The following is a 16,934-nucleotide window of genomic DNA, read 5'->3' on the forward strand; positions in this document are numbered from 1 at the left end:
AATTAGAATAGATTAATATAATTAATATTAGCTGAAGGAAAATAGAAAAAATATCCATTACATACAACGATTCTAGTTTAATTTTAAAAGCGTTAATATCGCCACAATTTGTGTCGAAATAAAAAATGTAAAAAACAAAATAAATCAAAGATTCATTACGATTAGATTCAGGTGTTTACAGGTATGGCATCATAACACAAAAACAAAATTAGCCTTTCGATTATCAGCAATGTTGCACCTAAAGCCAGTCAGCCAACTCCTCACCGAAAAAACAGCATTAACCAAAAAATGACTGACCAAAATACCAAAAAATAAATAAATAAATAAACTGGCATCTGCATTAACCAAAATATTTCCCTGAAGCACAGAGTGCGTATTAATGAGCGTTTCCCAGCGCCTGACACGGCGTGTAGCTGACGCAACGCGAGACACGGGACAATGAGAGCCTGGAGCCGCCGCCGCCGCCGCTGCCACGCCGACCCGACAGCGCTGCCAGATTTCCAAAATGCCAGCACTCGCTGCACGACCGCAACCAGCGATCCTGCGGCGGGACCGTGCCGACACCCCCGCCGACGAGGCGGCTAGGAGCGTCCCGTTTCGTCACCGACGCCGCGCACCAACACAACACCCCCCGAGCTAGCGTCCAATATCACAGCTAAAGTTAGAATCGTTCCGCAGATTTACGCTAGAAAAATAAAATTAAATAAAATAATACACGCGCAACGTTTCTTTAGCATGAGCCACAGCTGCCGGAAGGGCACTCCTGCAGAGCTGGGGGGGGCAGGGGGGGGGGGGGGGGGGGGGGGGGGCGAGGTTAAACCGCAACGAGCGCTCTGCCACGAGCACACCAGCACGCCATTTTCTCACCACATCCCCCGCACCCGCACCCCCCCCCCTCTCTTTTTTCCACCCAAAAAAATCGCTTAACTTCCTGCTTGCCAGAAAGGCATTTTTCTAAGGACAGGGGAGAAACATTAGGACGTTCGTGACGAAAAGGCCATTGTCTGAAGACTTACCCCGGGGTCAAACAGAAAGGGCCCGAAACCTGCCAAAGACTATCGACCACGTCCGGAGGCACCACCTGCGGACACAGAACAAAAAAAAAAAAAGAAAGAAAGAAAGACAGTTTGTGACAAAGCTGACGCGGCGGAGTCTCGCAGGACCCAAATCAGTTGTGACATTTTTCATTTATTTGTAAATGGCTCTTTGGCGGCCCTGGCGCTGGAGAGGACAGGCGGGCTGGCGCGGGACGGGCGAGACGCAGGCGAAATGGGGGAGCCCTGACAGCCCCTCTAATGAGATTCCACATTAAAGGCCGCTCGCTCACACACGCCCTTCACTTTCGATCCACCCTCCCGGCCATTCGGAAACCGTTAACCCCCCGAAAAACTGAACTAACCCTTCCCTCGACAGCGTCCCGCTCCCGACGTCTCCCCTGTCACAGGGTTCCATTAAATCAGAGCCCAAACGCCCCCGTGTCCCGGGAACTCTGTGCGAGCGAATTTCATCAGACGTAAAAGGGAAGCGATGCAGGTACTTACAATGTTTAATATAAATTAAAACCCAAATGCATTCTTAATGTTTAAAGCACAGAGAACCGCAAAGCGATGGAGCTGCTCTCGGTTTAAACAGCAAACATCTCACCAACAATGGCGGTGCAGTGCAATTCTTTTGAAAGCATAAATCAGGACAGAATGTCCAGTTTCAAAGGCAATCGCTGGGCTTAAATACAGAAGGGAAATAAAGCTTCATATACAATGAAGGACAGACCCAAATAGCAGAGTATCCTGTTTAAATACAGTATTTACCCCCCTCCCCCCCCACGCCCCCCCGTAAACATATACACCTTCAGCCCAGTTTCTGGGATCTCTCAGATCTCTCAGTGGTCATACAAACCACACCAAATACTTAAGTGTTGTCAATTAAAATATGTATCCAGTTAGAATCTGTATAAATTTTTCATTCTCTGGAATAAATAAATTTTGTAGCATTTTTGTGAAAATGAAACCCTGGGAGATTGGGAGATTCAAAAGCACAACAGGGGGTCAAAACAGCCCTGTCCTCACAAAGCTGTTTAAAATGAGCGTTCATGAAGTCTGTTTCCAAAGAAAGACGAGCGCAGAGACTGAGCAGCCATGCAGACTGTTCCGTCTGAATGTGATCAAACACACCCAGCAAGCTGGGGCACAACAAAGGGCATCCAGCGCTGGCTATTTAACGCCAGCGTGCACATTTCTGTACGCTGGGCTTCTAAAAAAGTCAATTCAGCTGCTGCTTAATACACATTTCCTCCTGCAGTGCAATATATACTGTGGAACATGTGTTCAAAGCGGCAGTAACATCATTTATCTGTTTATTGATTAAGGAAAAATCGTCTCGGACACGAGGCTCTCTCTCCCTGGTTAAAAACGGCTAATTTCTGAGTTTATCGCAGAGACTGCAGCCCGAGATCGATTCTCTGAAAATTAAACCGATGGTTAAGAGGAATTTAAAAAATCTATCACACCAAAACAAGGTATTAGATTACAGAAAGGCCCCCGCTGTGACAGGGCGTGGGGCAGTCCTGTAGCTCTCCTGTGCAACAGCTCTCCACTGCTGCAGGTCTTCCATCCCATCAAACGCGAGCGAAAACTCCTGTCATCACAATCAAGGTTTCTAAACACCGGCCATGCATATTCCATCACAAAGATTTACATCTGGGTTCCAGCAGCCACGTATAAAACTAATCAACCGTTTCCCTTCTTCGGCGAAGTCATTTTACCTCTGCTTCCATCAAGCACATCAAATAAATATTAATAAAACGCTCCCCTTTGTGTTATCGTTTTATGGGAAATTGGTTTTTATCACAATTTTATCGTTTGAAATTGGCCGCCTGTTTTCCGCGGATGTTCATTTCTGCGGTGCGGTGCGGTTGTGGTGCAGTTTGGTGCTGTTGGGGTGCGATTGTGGTGCAGTGCGGTTCGGTTGTGGTGCAGTGCGGTTCGGTTGGGGTGCGGTGTGGTTTGGTGCAGTGCGGTCGGTGCGGTTGTGGTGCAGTGCGGTGCGGTGTGGTTTGGTGCAGTGCGGTCGGTGCGGTTGTGGTGTGGTTTGGTGCAGTGCGGTTTGGTGCAGTGAGGTCGGTGCAGTTGTGGTGCGGTTTGGTGCAGTGCGGTCGGTGCAGTGCGGTGCGGTTTGGTGCGATGTGGTCGGTGCGGTTGTGGTGTCTGAAGTTTGCGCAGACGGATGTCATTAATGGAAAGGTGATGAAACAGAAGAGGTGAGGCTCACAATAGGAACACCTCAGTTTCAAAATCCCTCTGCATTTACAAAGCTTCAGAGAAACATGTTACCTGACCGGTCCTACTCCTGCATGAAAGTCTAGCATCCTTCTGCATCACCTCGGTAAAAAAAAATAACATTAAACAATGACTTCTGCAGCCTTCATTTAATTTAAATAAACATAGTAGGATGTCTCCAGTCAACTGTATCCAGGGCAACAGAACATTACACTCTGTGTGTCAGGTGACCTTCAAAGTGCCCAGCTTTAGCCGCAGAATGTTCTAGCAGGGCAGCAGACAGTGCATGTGCAGTGACTTATGCACTTAATTAAGCCAAGGTAATTTCCCTTCTACATATCACGTCCCCCTCAAAGTGCTCAATAATCCATCCCAGCCTGCCAGTCTAAATTTAGCCTGAAGACAGAAAAGGATTTGGCCACTTATTAATTTAAAATATATATACACACACAATGGTGTTCCATGCCAACTCGAGAGCCTCTTCAGTTAAATAACATAATAAAACGGCACCATAAAAAAACAGAAGAGAAACACGGTCCCAGAGGATTTCTCTGCAATCGCATCTTTCCGATTCTGAGCCTCAGAATAAATCACTTTGTCACAAGAGGACAGAAGCATTTGAAAAGAGAGACGCGTTCCATAATAACCGCCGTTCCCGCGCCTCGGTCGGGCCGTTTGTTTGGAGGGCTTCAGCCGGCACCGCAGACTCCAAACAAAAAAAAGCAAAAAGCAAAACGATGGAGATCAGCGCCATCGCCGAGAACGGCAGCGAGGAATCGACCTTCATCTTTCAAGAGCATCGATGTGCCACTATTACTCCACTATATTATGTCACTATAAACGCGAATACTTTTCTTTTTCAAATCAAACTGACAAATTTCTTTTTAAATGAAGTTGTAAAATGTAGAAGCCCATAGCAGAAATAAAGAGGGAAAGCGCAGCTTTTGGATATGGGAGTATGTAAAAAGCAACAGAACTCGCTGTACAGGTCATACTCTGCACGAGCAGGTCAAAGGCCTGGCCTCACTAAGCAGGGGTCCATAGCAGCACACCCACAAAACACAATCCACAATCATTCAGCTTCAGGAGTGGGGTTCTGCTAGTTCAGCAATCACAACTAAAAATTATAAATAGTGTGTCTGCATGACAAACGGTTGGCTAAAATCTGTCTATTAACTAAATTGGACTATTTAATGATTACAGAATGCACATCAGTTTGCCTCACGAGTATATTTATTTTACTTAAAAATGAATATAAATATATATATATATATATAGTATAAGGGAAGCTAAACTCAGTAACACATTGATGAACTGCAGGTTACCTGTGTAAATGCAAGCAAGGCTGTCGTCTTGCAGGAGATACAATATGAATAAAAAATAAATACAAATATATACAATATAAACATGAATAAATAGAAACAGCAACAACTCTTGAAAGAATTCCAGAATATCTACGGCAATTCTAAGAGTCCTAGGTAAAGTGTGATTTTTACATTGAAATATTTTAACTTTTTTATTTTATATTAGCATGCGCTGCTGAGAAACTGCAGCTTTGTTGTAAATACTGGTTTCCATGTCCCAGCATGCTCTCTGTTAATAGATGTGGTATGGCTATATCCTAGCATACTCTCTGTTAAAAATGTGTTATGGCTATATCCTAGCATGCGCTCTCCTAACAGACATTGCACAGCAATGTCCCAGCATGCTCTCTGCCAACAGACATTGTACAGCAATGTACCAGCATGCTCTGTGTTGACAGATGTGGTACGGCTATATCCCAGCATGCTCTCTCTGAACAGACGTGGTACAGCCATGTCCCAGCATGGCCTCTGCCAACAGACATTGTACAGCCATGTCCCAGCATGGCCTCTGCCAACAGACATTGTACAGCCATGTCCCAGCATGCTCTCTGCTAACAAATGTTGTACAGCCATGTCCCAGCATGCTCTCTGCTAACAAATGTTGTACAGCCATGTCCCAGCATGCTCTCTGCTAACAAATGTTGTACAGCCATGTCCCAGCATGCTCTCTGCTTACAGATGTTGTACAGCCATGTCCCAGCATGCTCTCTGCTAACAGATGTTGTACAGCCACGTCCCAGGATTGTCTGCACTAGCTCTAGATTAAACAGTGTTTTTACAGGAGGGCAGAGAGAATCTCAGCAGAAATGACTTTTCCTTTCCAGTAGTTTAGAAAACTGTTCAACGCAAATAGGAAGTGAAGTGGAAATTCAGGGTTTAAATTACAGTTTTAAAAAGTAGTAAATTGTAATTTTCCTTATAATTATGTAAGTAAAGTGTTTTTTAAATGACTATTGGCTAGCCAGTTACCAAGCTACTAATTATATATTATAATTTTTATATTCATTTTAAAAATCACAGTAGCCTAAAAATATTTATATATACACTTTATTATAATTTACACATACTTAGTAACACGAAACCTTTGAAAACATGAATACGCTGGATAACAAAAGATGACCTTGTTCACCGAATTACTGTTATTCGTTATTGTTGCAGTTCATGAAAGTGTTACTTTGTGCCTTTAGCAGATCTCATGCATGCGCTTTGGGTCTCGTACATTTTGTCGTCTCCTGGCTTCGTCTTGGTCTTGCAAGTATCGGTCAAAGTCCCGCCTCTAACAGCGTTTAGCGCTGTCAGCAGGCTGATCCTCCATTTTGTGTTTGTATTCATTTCTGGGCTCCTTGTGAGCAAACACCAATATCAAAATAAATTAATGTCTGCTTAGGCTGTTTATTTATTTATTGTTTTGTATTTTTTGCACCTTTCATTGATACCCTTAACATCTAATCGAATCTTTAAAAAATAAAAAAAAACATTTTTGTTTTTTTGAAGAAACCCATTGAATAGTACCATCGTGCAAACACAAAATGAAATGCCACATTCTAAACAATACAATTAAAAAGAAATAAACCAAATTAATGACAGGTACAGTTTTCATTTGGAAAAAATACTGGACTGGGTGGGGGCAGCCCGTGTGCAGGGAGGGGTAGTAGCCCGTTGGGTGGGATAAATATGGCCGGGACACACACACACCATCAATCACTCACCGATCTCAACCAATCAATGATTTTGTTGTGGAAAGCAGGACCTGTGATTGGTTCAGACAGTGGCTGACGCTCATTACGAGGTTCACCCACCTCTGCAGCAGCCTGCGTGGAACCCTGACTGCGCCACGGAGAACTGCAGAGCTGCAGCGTCGCATTAAGAGGGAGGGGCCTCCTCAGCCCGTCACACAGAGAGCGCAGCTGCGCAGCTGTGACACGCCTGTCCGTGTTCTAAATGCAGAAAACTGCGCAGAGCCAGAGCTGTATGCGCAAATGCGCAGAATCCAAACCGTTGCACATGCAGAATCTAAACCATTCTCTGCGCAGAAGCCAAACGGTCATTGTTGCACTTGATGATAGGGACACAAGCAGCTAATCACCAACAAATCGAGAAGTATGAAATATGCTAACAAGATGGCAGGCAGTCTATTAGAAGAGATGCATAAAAGTAGAAGTATATTCTTATCTTTAAAAAAAGCTTTAGCGTTTATTAACATGTACGGTATTGATCTCCAATTAATCCTGACAGTAGCAAGCCAGGTGATGTCCTCATCAGAATTATAATAGCAGCTGGTTATCTGTGGACAATACTTTCTGTGTGAGACCCCGCCCATAGTCTGTATGACATCATTCTGTGAGCGGGACCTTACAGGAAGCTGAGGAGCTGTGTCTGAGCACGCACTTCCTGTGTGAGACCCCGCCCATAGTCCGCGTGACATCACTCTGTGAGCTGGACCTTACAGGAAGCTGAGGAGCTGTGTCTGAGCGCACGCTTCCTGTGTGAGACCCCGCCCATAGTCTGTATGACATCATTCTGTGAGCTGGTCCTCACAGGAAGCTGAGGAGCTGTGTCTGAGCGCACGCTTCCTGTGTGAGACCCCGCCCATAGTCTGTATGACATCATTCTGTGAGCTGGTCCTTACAGGAAGCTGAGGAGCTGTGTCTGAGCGCACGCTTCCTGTGTGAGACCCCGCCCATAGTCTGTATGACATCATTCTGTGAGCTGGACCTTACAGGAAGCTGAGCTGTGTCTGAGCGCACACTTCCTGTGTGAGACCCCGCCCATAGTCTGTATGACATCATTCTGTGAGCTGGACCTTACAGGAAGCTGAGGAGCTGTGTCTGAGCGCACACTTCCTGTGTGAGCCTGGCAGGGTACAGCAGGGTGTTCTCCTGCTGGATAATAACGAACGCAGAAGATCAGATCGTCCTCGCCGTGCTGTCTGGGAACTTCCTGTCTGTAACAGCGCCAGGTATGCCAGGGTGGCAGCGGTTTAAAAGCAGGTCAGATTTTTCCGGAAGGCGGATCGCCTGAGCGTGACGGATTGAGGAATCCTTCCTCTCGCCATCCTTCCTGGGAAACATCTGACAGACGAGCTCAGCATGTCTATACACATTACTGACATTAAAAGAACCCTAAATTCCATCAAAACTGACAAATTGTATGAATAGAAAAGGTTGTTTTTTTAGGTTTTATGGCGATGGTTTTCCTTCAGATCAGTTTTGGTAGTTGTGGTTAAGGCTGGGGAGGTTAAGGCCTGTAAAATACTCATATTTCTCCACTTGTATTCTGCCTCAGTCACACAGTCTTTGTAACAGGTTGCCATGTTCTATGACAAGCAAACGCATTCCCTGCCTCTTAAATGGAAGCGGTTTCTTCATAAAGTGCAGCGCGAAAGCTATTAACCGAGAAAGCAAATCTGAACCATTGTTCACTCTGAAATGAAGACACATTCATCCATACTGCGTGATTGGTGGCAAATTAATTCTTCTCTTTGTCATAACCGATAATAAAGGAAGTGGACCCAGCTTTTTGCGTTTTATGACAAAGAGGCTTCAAAATAAATGCTTGGATTAAAAAGCGGTGACTGCTTATCGCACCAACACGCAGGACCCAGAGACAAAACTGCTTCCAATTAAAATCAAAATGCAGTTAAATTCCCTCTGTGAGAAAATGAATTTACAAGATAAGAATTACAGAAGCAGCCTTCTGAAGTTATTACCCCACAAAATGAGCATTCCTCTTCTTCTGTTGACGGATGCCACATTAGCTCTCATGAGAAAGCAGCGCACATTCTCAAACACGCATTGAAATAATTGGATTATTTCATCCCCTTTTCATTTTAGAAATCTGTTAAACATTTTAAATGTTGCGTTTGAAGAAGCACTGTCCATAAACGTATTATTAAATAATAAAAGCTTTTGTTTTGGCTCTAGTATAAATATCCAATTAATCAAGTACTCTTCAGGGCAACCTTAAAAGATGATCATATAACTTTTCTATACATTGACTGTTTGCATTGCAAATCACATGGAGTGACCTTAATGGGTGTTGAGAGATTTAGCAAGCAGAGTGCATGCTGGGACATGTGCTGTACCACATCTGAGATTTGATCCTGTCCAAAACGTAAGCGGATGTTCTGTTGTGTCGCGTTTAGTGCATTTGTACATACGTCATTTTTTCTATCCATGTCATGCCAATGAACCTCAGCAATGTTTAAAAAAAGGAAAACGTGTCGCACCAGTGACTGGCGACAAGAGCTCTCGTCGACAATTCAAGAGCACTGCAGGAAACCAGAGCCACAGAAGATTCCAACATGAAAATTAAATACTGCACTTGACTGTGCTTGGCCTGCTAAAACTCTGACGAACGCTCGGGCATCTTAAAATTTACTCTAGTGGGGGGGGAAAGACCTGTGCTTCCTGATAATTACCTGCAAGGATAATTAAGCTTTTTAAACCCGCAACACTCTTCTGATTCAGGTTAACTTGAGCGATACAAAAAAAACAAAAAAGTGTTCACATACAAATTGCAAAAGCTTAAGCGTTTGTGAGGGGGGTGACCTTGGTGTTAAATTGGCCAGAAACCCCCCCCCCTTCCCCCCGGATGAAGTATTCCTGGTATTACCCCCCTCCCCCCAGCTCTCATCTTCACATTTTCATGGGTGATCGGGAGGGTGTAATTTTCCCTCTTTCACATGGGTGCGGCTCAGTGGAGAAAAGGTTGCGGAGACAGCGATCGTATTGACTTCCCCAAATCTCTGGAACGTGTGGATATAAATGAGAAAACGGCTTTTTAAAATGTTTTCTCTCCTCCCCCGTTTCTCCTGCCAGTCAGGCTCAGTGATCACAGGCTGATTCCCTGTGATGGATGAGGCAAACGCAGCCAGGTGTGCCCTACCTGTGTGACGTCAGCACCTGCTGCTTCTCACACTGCAGCAGCACAGATGTGAGTCAGACACTTCGTGTGCAGCTCGACAGGTGGACCTGCAGGTGACCGACTGACCAGCATGGGGGCGATAAGATACTGCCATCCCAGCCGACTGGAACCATCCCAGCGAACACAAAACGTGCTCTCAATGTTGCGTACTGCCATGTAGTGACAATGTTCTAACATTGACAAAACAATCCAGTGACACTGAGTGAACATTTAGCATTTTACCTGGGATGCCTCATCTGAAGCAATAGCCAATTATGAAACATCCAGTAGAGCTCACAGCCAATCAACAAAGGCACAGACCAGACCTGACACCAACCAGAGGGTTCCATCCACACACTGGAACAGAGCCTAAACAGATACCAGACCATGGGGCCCATCCACACACTGGAACAGAGCCTTAACAGATACCAGACCATGGGGCCCATCCACACACTGGAGCAGAGCCTTAACAGACACCAGACCATGGGGCCCATCCACACACTGGAGCAGAGCCTTAACAGATACCAGACCATGGGGCCCATCCACACACTGGAACAGAGCCTTAACAGACACCAGACCATGGGGCCCATCCACACACTGGAGCAGAGCCTTAACAGATACCAGACCATGGGGCCCATCCACACACTGGAACAGAGCCTAAACAGATACCAGACCATGGGGCCCATCCACACACTGGAACAGAGCCTTAACAGATACCAGACCATGGGGCCCATCCACACACTGGAACTGAGCCTTAACAGATACCAGACCATGGAGCCCATCCACACACTGGAACAGAGCCTTAACAGATACCAGACCATGGGGCCCATCCACACACTGGAACAGAGCCCTAACAGATACCAGACCATGGGCCCCATCCACACACTGGAACAGAGCCTTTACAGATACCAGACCATGGGGCCTTAGCAAGATGAGCCACCCAGCAGCCCAGCAGAAGCCCTTTCTGAGGACAGACTGCAGGGAAGCTGAACCTCAGCAGGCTTTGGGGCTGTCAAATTTACAGCAGCCTCCATCAAAAAGGCATTTCAATTTCTTATTTAGATTCACTATGGCTGTCGATACAATCGGAAGATTAATGGCCCTAGAGGAGAATTAATTGGCAACTCCCGTTTGAACATAAATTGTTTAATTTCAGTTCATTTATCTATGCCAATACTGCCATTGATCACCATTTATTCTACCGTGTCCTTTGAACGCGGCTACAAATAAAAATAAAAAGCGGCCAACTTGATAAAGTGAGCACTTCCCCTCCCCATCATTATCAACAGCAATCTCTTACATTGTTTTTCCATATCCCCAGAAAAATCGTTCCAACAGGCATTGTCTAGGTGGCAGGCAGGTGGGCAGGCAGACAGACGGGCAGACAGACGGGCAGACAGACGGGCAGATGGACAGAAGGATAGACAGGCAGGCATACAGACATGCAGGCAGACAGACAGACAGACTGGGCATAGTACATTACCTTCACCCTACCTTATCAAAGAGATAAAGGCTTGGGACATGGTTTCAGAATATATTCAGATGTTTTTCCTAACTACAATTTTTAAACGTAGATGTCGAGTATAATAGTTAAATATATCTGAAGGTCTTTTTTTAAACATCTGAAATAGACCGCTCCATGAAAATGGGATCATTCAAAGATGTAATTATTCAAAATATACTTTGAGCGGGCCCACTCTAGGCTGCTTTTGGCAGTGTAACTAATAATTATTATCCTTTTTTGTAATTTGTTTCACTACTAAAGGGAGAAAATAATCATCCTTTCAGATTTGTAGACTCAAGACATTTCCCATGACGGTTTGAGGACAGAAGGACAGCCGAGCGCTCCAGCGACCTTTCCATGACTTTACAGGACGATGGCGAGAGGCATTAATTATGAAATAAATTAAATCTGCTTCCCTATGGCCCCCGCACGTTACCCCCTGGTGGTTCAGAGAGGTTCCACACAGAGAGAGGTTAAATGCGGGTTGACCTGTCGCTGTGGGGCGTTCCGAACGGTTCTAGAACCTTCTGGAATGACCATGTTCTACACGCCAATGAGCACATACTGTACAGTGGACATGTTCTGTCGTTGACATGCAACTGTGGTCATGTGACCACCACAGAGAGGGGTAAAGTCCAGGTCAATTCAGCACCCTTTCAGACCACATCATCACGCATTTTAATGAGATCTGGCACGCTGATTTGGTCTAATAAGAAACCCCTGGAATCAAAATTATACTCATATTGGATACTGGGAGACATGGGCTAACAACTTTTGGGCCAAATAGCACAACTTCATGGTTTCATCTGCATCTACATTACGGTCTTTTCCAGCTTAACCCCAAAACAAAAGGCATCAGAGTTATTAGTGATTCTATGACAATGTGGTCCAAAAGGCTGTTGAACTGATCTGGCCGTACCAAGATCTTTTGATTTCAGTTAATGCGCCTTACCAGATTTTTTATGCTTGCACTGGTTGCAGACCAATACATTTTCAAACAATTTATCAGATCTCTGAAAATTTGTGACGCTCTATGAAATCTGAGACTCTCTCCATAAAGAACTGTGTATAGCTGAGACAATCATGCAGCAAACATAGGTCTTGTGTAGTTTTAGAGCTGCTGAATTGTTTTCTGAGCAGCAGTGAAAACCACTGGTAAGAATCTGCATTCCAGAAGCGACAGGTTTGGAGGCCTAGTTCTGAATTGCTGAAGAGAAACAGACAAGGGGACAGATGCCTTTTTCCTCAAAATGCCGCTTGCAACATCCGTCCAGAACCCAATCATAATCAGGCACTCACAAATACACAGTCTACTGTTGGCATGAGGTGCTGACTTCTCACACAGATTTCCCCTCTCATCATCAGTGTGGACAGAACACTCTCCACCTGAACAGACAGTCTGTACGTGCACGTGGTTCCATCTCATCAAAAAGCCATTACCAGCCTAATTTTCTCATTCTGTTTTAACGGAATGCGAAAAAAAAATGCGTTTTAACATATACTATTTCAGACAGCTGAAAATCTGCAGTTAAAAAGTTTCCCTAAAGTGACTAGTTTTCACAGTTCTGCCTTTTCTCTGATGGTGTTCCTGGGGACTGAATTTTAAAATTCCAAAAACTGACTGCAGTACATCTATACATTCCACTCAGGGCCTGGTAGCTTCTTTCTACCACAAATTCACACGTTAAACAAAATAAATTCTTCCGTCTAACTAGAATCGACATTAGAGTGTTACTTTTGATAATATTTTTTTTATCCACTGAAAATGTCGTGGCTTGTTACGCTTTTAAATGTGCATGATTCGACCCATTTAACCCCTTTTCAGCACTTACACTTACTTCAGAAATGACTGATGAGTAGGAGCTCCCTATGAGCCCACATAATGGGGGTAAGGTCTGCCGTGTCAGGAATCTCAGGGCTGCGGCGTCTGCTGGTTTTCCTTGTGTTCCAACACTTAAGTGCTTCATTTAAGTGCTAGATTGGCTGTGGAGACCGCACACCTTATTTCCAAGGCTTAGACTGGCTGCAGTTTGAACAGAAGCCATGGAAACCTGCAGTCACAGCACCCCCTTCAGGACTGGAGTTAAACCTGCAAACACTGCGGCCCTCCAGGACTGGAGTTAAACCTGCAAACACGGCGGCCCTCCAGGACTGGAGTTAAACCTGCAGACACTGCGGCCCTCCAGGACTGGAGTTAAACCTGCAGACGCTGCGGCCCTCCAGGACCAAAATTAACTGGAGTTAAACCTGTGGACACTGAGGCCCTCCTCTAAACAAAAATCAAATCAGGAGTACATGGTACTGTGCTAAGTTTGGGTGTCAAAACAAACACACCATCATTCCAAACGGAGATCATCAAAAGGCCTCTCAGAAGAGATAGCCCTCCTGGACAGAGAGCCCAAAGACGATCGGCCCACTTATTCAAGAGCAACTAAACCATAATATTAATGGTGCATGTTATGACTGATCAGAGCCAGCTGCACTCGCCCCGTGGACAAATTCTAATAGAGGCGGAGTTGTAGGATCACTGACCTATCACACGAAAGGAAAGGATTCAGAGTAAATTACACCTCCGAAAATAAAACAAATATTCAAAATACCACTTCAAAGGTTTGAGTGGCGTAATCTCTGAGCTGTGTAAGGAGAGGTTAAATGGCTTCAGAGAAGGCAGTAATTACTCAAATCGAGTGTTAGTGTAAGAGAAATTTCTGGAATTTCGGACCAGAATTGAGCCCCACGGAATTCTTACCCAGGGCCGTGCCGTGACTGTTTATAGGGCGGAAGTTCGAGGGCAGGAAAGGAAAACCCAATTTTTTGCATCGACACCTTTCTGTACAAACACTGCAGCTGTTAGATACTGTGCTGTCGTTTAAGTATATCCTACCTTATCAAGTAGCACTTGGACAATAAAAAGTGGACTTTGATACCAAAAGGAACTTTATATAGTTATTTACTTTGGTTGAAATATTATTATTATTATTTTCATTTGAGTGGGTAATTCTGTCCCGTTTCTGTTGTGAGGGAACAGAAAGCAGGTTTTCCTCGTTAAAGCTCATGGAGACTTACTTTGGGTCGAGCTTCACAGTGTTTTGACTGAAACCAAGTTTCATTTTTTGGTAGGATATGTGAAAAAAGAATGATCTGTAAAAACCCGTTAAGGTTGTTTAATGAAGGAAAGGCCATAGACTCTGTGGCTGACAAGACAGCACCTGAGGCCCTTCTGCTACACACCTGGATCCAGGTGCGAAAACTCATTATTTCCGTTCTAAGCCTTACAGTGTGCTCATTGATTCTCTTTAAAAAGACTTCCCAACCACAGGCAGTGTCGTACAGTTGGAGAGCAATAGAGGAGTCACAAAAAAATGTCCATGATTAAATTATGCCTAAATTATGACGATACCTACAGCACTACAATCTCCATTAATAAAAATAATGTAAATAATTCCAAGGAGCCCAGTGAAGCCACACACACACACACACACGTACACACACGCACTCACACACAAACAAGCATCTAACCACCTCCCCCATCCCCCCATCCCATCCCATCCCCCCTAAACCCGCACCCCCCCCCCCCCCCCCACACACACCCGCTGCACGTTTCTTCTTATCGCTGCCCACTGTCACTGTGCAAAGGATACGGCCCATATACACTTAGAGATTTTGACTATGCATACAAACAATTTATAGAGCTGAAAAGGAACATATCTGTGACACAACTTCAAAAGAAAAAAAAGTAACTCAAAGTACTGTCACATGATCAGAACCCATTGGTCATGCTCCATTTAGTGCAAAATATTTAGCAAACAAAGCTAGTACTAATGTTTCCTGTGCTCACAAACAAATACATAAATACATAAATAAGCAGGTCGGAAATAAATTGAGCGAAATGCCAAATAATTCATAGTTCAAGGACTCTGGCGCTTCGCTTTATTGTATAATAATTGGACTCCCTAGTGAGTAAGAGTGTTAACCTAAATTCTGATAAAAAGCTGTCACTTTTAATAGCTGCCAATTTTCAAAAGGACGTGCAATACATCACGTATAGCACAGAGGCCGCGCTGCAGTTAAGGGTGATTTACACTGAATAATGAGGTGGGCAACATTACGGTGTCGTCTATTTAAAGCGCAGTCGCACCGGAAGGTGTGTTTTGCTCATTATAATCCGCGCTGTTCTGTCACGGTCTCGCGCACGGAGGCGTGCGTATGCCGCGTGTGTACCGCGCGCACGGACACAAGAGAAGCTACACGCGACTACAGCGTCATACCTTTTAAAATGCCAATGGCCTACTCTGTAAATCGCAACACAGTGTGAATACACAAGTGTAACACAACCCGATCTTAATAAAACCCAATTGCCAATGAAACGGACGGGGCTATTTATAAGGCTGGCAAATCCAGGTGTCACAATACTGTTAGGCCATGCCAATTAAGCCACATCAAAACACATACAATTTGAACTCAAAACTGCCAATCAATATTGAGGTCGGTATTCTATATCCCCCAAATGAAAAGGATGAGAAAATACAGCTCAGTAAATGGAAATGTAACATTTTAGACATCGCAAAATAAACAGTATGCCCTACATAAAGATGGCACGTCCTTATCGTTAATCTGCTCATTCGTCATTGTATCTTGCATGTTTGTGTTCGGTAACATAGCCCGTTTCCACTCTGATTCTCCTCGAGTTACCTTTCAAATCACGTGACTGACTTTAAACCACCACAATGTTTAAGAGCCTTTTAAATAAAATAAATATTCTGTCGGTTTCCACCACGAGTTCCAAAACAGGTTATTCTGATTCATATGTGCATTAGCTAATTTTATCTCTGAACAGCGGACAGGTAGGATATAGCTACTGCACCAGGTAGGCTACTTCCGAGCACGCCATGAAAGCAAACTGCTTCAAACGCAGAATGTTACGTTAGCCTGAGTTTGAAATGCAAGACGGCGTTGCACGCGATGCCAAGTTTGAAGTTCAACAAAGGGGGGTGGATTTCTGGAAGCTGCAAACCGAAACTAAAACAACTTCTGTAAAGTTTTTTGTTTGTTCGCGTTTTCACAAACAAACACAGTTGTACTGAACCCTGTTGCATGCTTTTCCACGGAATGCCCATCAAGCATAGCAGCCGTGGAAGGGTAGAGGAGTATCAGGTAACCTACCGACCGACCAGCCTACTTCCAACAACGAAAGTGAAACCTCCGTCGGAGTCCAGCTCGGTCAGTTTGATTCGCAAAACGCTGCAAAACACGTTTTCGTCATAGAAAGCTAACGTACCCTTATTCTTTATCCGTCCTTTTTAAAAACTTACCTTCAACCGGTCGATTTGTCCCATTCTTCATTTTCAAGTTAGGCTACTTCAGAAATTCTCGGTGTTTAACGTACTGTGACGCACCCTACGTTTTAGACGTTTTGTGAGGGGGAAAAAAGGCTTCCTTCATAACAGCGACTGTCTGCTCCAGCTATTTCAACCCCTGGCTATACGAACTTCACGCTATTTGCTTTATGACCTTTAAAACAAAACGCGCGAGGTCTTTCCCGCGCAAGGTCAGTCATCAAGTGAGTTTGCGATACCCTACACATTTCATTTTCAGCAAGTTTTAAATAAAATTGTTTTACATGGTAACATTTTAATTCTCATGTTTCTGTGCCAAGCAATACAAAATATGTATGATATTAGGAAATGCCCTTACTATTATTATAGGGTAATATATATTAATAAAAAAATAATTGTACCGTCCTTTGTCTTGTTTTTAATGTGTACATGTTTGGATGAAAAATTCCCTCCATGTGTCAGAGTTTCCTGAAGTTAACCACAAAAAAAATCTTACCATGGATGAAGCATTTCATGCATATTTGAGATTTGGATCTCAAATACTTTCTAA

The 16,934-nt window shown here is 44.3% G+C and overlaps 1 protein-coding gene across 1 annotated transcript in view; it reads right to left on the bottom strand.

The window, feature by feature from the left end:
* Window positions 1-16,447, bottom strand: part of LOC118225400 (inactive N-acetylated-alpha-linked acidic dipeptidase-like protein 2) — a 330,235-nt gene extending 313,788 nt beyond the window's left edge. The window contains exons 1-2 of the mRNA XM_035413736.1: window positions 16,361-16,447; window positions 1,017-1,081 (exon numbers count right to left, since the gene is read on the bottom strand). The gene's annotated coding sequence lies outside the window, so the exon portion shown is untranslated. The remainder of the gene's footprint in view (window positions 1-1,016; window positions 1,082-16,360) is intronic.
* Between the last annotated feature and the right edge of the window lie 487 nt (window positions 16,448-16,934).

Source organism: Anguilla anguilla, chromosome 4 (assembly GCF_013347855.1).
Source record: "Anguilla anguilla isolate fAngAng1 chromosome 4, fAngAng1.pri, whole genome shotgun sequence".
NCBI classification, from domain to species: Eukaryota; Metazoa; Chordata; class Actinopteri; order Anguilliformes; family Anguillidae; genus Anguilla; species Anguilla anguilla.